Source organism: Nestor notabilis, unplaced genomic scaffold (assembly GCF_000696875.1).
Source record: "Nestor notabilis isolate BGI_N333 unplaced genomic scaffold, ASM69687v1 scaffold7565, whole genome shotgun sequence".
Taxonomy (NCBI): Eukaryota; Metazoa; Chordata; class Aves; order Psittaciformes; family Psittacidae; genus Nestor; species Nestor notabilis.
In genome coordinates, this window is record NW_009929710.1 from 31,327 (window position 1) to 33,945 (window position 2,619).

The following is a 2,619-nucleotide window of genomic DNA, read 5'->3' on the forward strand; positions in this document are numbered from 1 at the left end:
AACATTGGATACGTTTCCATCAATTCTCAAAGTACACAGAAATAATGAATCCATTGCCTTTTAAAATCTGTTCAGTGCTGAGATTGAAATAATTCCCTTAAAATGACAGTGAAAGAACAATGAGTGGTGGCTGCTGTTTTAATTTAAAGCTATACAACCTTGTGCCTGTGGTCATGAGAAATCTAATAGAAAGAAGTACGAAACTTTTTATATACCTTTTTGAGCACTGTGCTAATTTTGAAGATTGCATTGTAAAGTTTCCCAGGAAAAAGCCTGAGAATTAATTCAGATCTCAAAGTAAGGGAATTATTTGGCCTCAAACATTTGTGAAGTGGGATTAAAAACCACTTAGATTTTACTTTACAGTTTGAATAATTGTCAGAAAATCGGTGTGGTCTCTGATCATTTCTCAGTCAGCATAATCTTGAGTGTCTTGTTTTGGTTTTTTTTGTATGTGGTATTTTACCATACTGGACTCTAAGAAGCCCTAAAGTCTGATCTCAAAATGGTGAAAAGCTCAGTAATTGCTTACCATGTGGTAATGAGGAGAGAAGGGCCATATGGGTTAGTAGCTTTCCTTTTCAGCTGGCCAAAATGACTGGAAGCATGTTGTCCTCAGGATGTAGATGAGAAGTGTCAGCGTCTGTTAAGAATGAAGCATGCGGGAGGATAACAAAGCCCACATGTCTGTGTTTCTTACAAATTCAGTTGTATATTATCATACACAGCTGAAGATTTTTTTAAGGCAATATTTGTCAGCAATAGCTACAAAATAACCGGAATTTAGTTTCTGAGTGCTGAAGTATTCTGTGCACAGTTATTCCTAAGTGACAAGTAACGTTTGTGGTGTTTACTCAGAAAAGTAATAGTTATTATTAAACAATACCTGTTTACAGATAAAAGTGAAACCTGTTGTTTTTATGGTGTTTATCTTCTGATGCTATGCATGTAATATATACAGTAACTCACTGATAGTTTTCTGTCTTTCAAAGGGTTGTTTTCCTTTGTTAGGATTCATTCTATTCAAAGATAGCTAACAAAGATGTCTAGCTGAAGCTGGTCTTGGACCACAATATTTTAGAGGAAGAACATGATTGTGAATTGAACTATTTAAACATTTGGCATTGTTTTCTGAAATGAATACAGACCATATCCTTCTTAAATGAACAGTGGTAGAACAGTCAGTATTTTGCTGACTAAGTATGTCTGACATACTTTGAAGCTCTAAAGTCTGAAATATGTTGTACCCAATAGAATTATGTATCGACCGTTGTGTCCTCCTGTGATATATTGTCTTGTTTATATAAATCAGGTACAATCAGAGCTTGCCTTAATTATAGGCTGATAATAATTTAAAAAAAAGGTCAAAAAAGCTCTAGTTTGGGAGCCTAAATATTTGAAATAGGAAAATTTTGAAAAATACCCTGCAACTTCTGCCTCGTACAGTGTTCCTTGTAGAAGCCACTACAGCTCAGAGTTCCTTTACAGAAACAGCCTTTCCATCAGGAACTGAAGTGGAAGCTAAGCTCATGAATACTGTTCTGCAGGGAGTACTGAAGCATTCATGAGCAGCTAACATACATGCTCTTGTCACTAGAGATAAAACTTGGGTAATTTTAGAAGTGGGGTTGAGCCCAGTTCCTGGTGGTACTGCAGATTTGTATCTATGTTTGCATTTGCCTGCTGATGTGCTACTGTATTTTTGCATAGTAGCCTTCACACTTAAGGTGTATTCTTTTCTTACGATGGTGCAAGCAGTAATGAGAAAGCAAGTTTGTTTGTTTGATGTTGTGTTACTTTACTTACCTGTCCAGTGCTGTCACAGGTTGGGTGGTCCTCTTGAAGTTCACCTCTGTGAGGTGGCAGGCCCATGCCTCTCATTTTCAGTCATTTCAACCCAGGCATGTTGGCACAGATCCCAGTTGGTGTAAATTCTTCAGCCAGTTCAGCATGAGCTGGTCCCTTTGGGGACTGTTAAAGGTCACACAAAGTGCAAGAAAGGAAACACAAAGTATCAGAAACTGCCAGGGGCTTCCCTCTCTTTCAGAGACACCCTGAAAGTCTAACTCATATCACTTATGGAAACATACAGAGGTTTCAGGTAGCAGTTCTGATGGGCTGCTCTGCCATGTCTCCACAGACAGGAGGAATAGGAGCAGCCTGGCTCTGAGGCTATGTTCCAGAAGCCTGCTCACTGACTTAAGTGGCTGTTTACTAACCTGAGCTCTTTTTCAGCATGGCTCTGTGCCACTTTTCTCTGTCGCAGTGTCTTACCCAATTTACAGTGCACAAAATTAATTTGCACTTGGGAGTTTTAATGCAGTTTAGTAAGACAGGGTATTTACTTCTCAAAACAGCTACTATTTATGTATCAGAGTTGCAGAGCTGTCTTATCTAAAGCAACATCAAATGCATCTGTGGTGATTTCGAAAATACTCCTTGGAAAACATTTCAAATTTGATACTTTACATCTTTATTCGTGATTACTACAGCTGCTTAGGAGAACCTTTTAGCATAGTACCCCTCCTGGAGATGTAGGCATGAGATTTAAAAAACAAAGTTTCTGAATTAACTTACAGAAGTTACATCTGCTATAAAGAGGCTGGCAGGTTGTTCCTG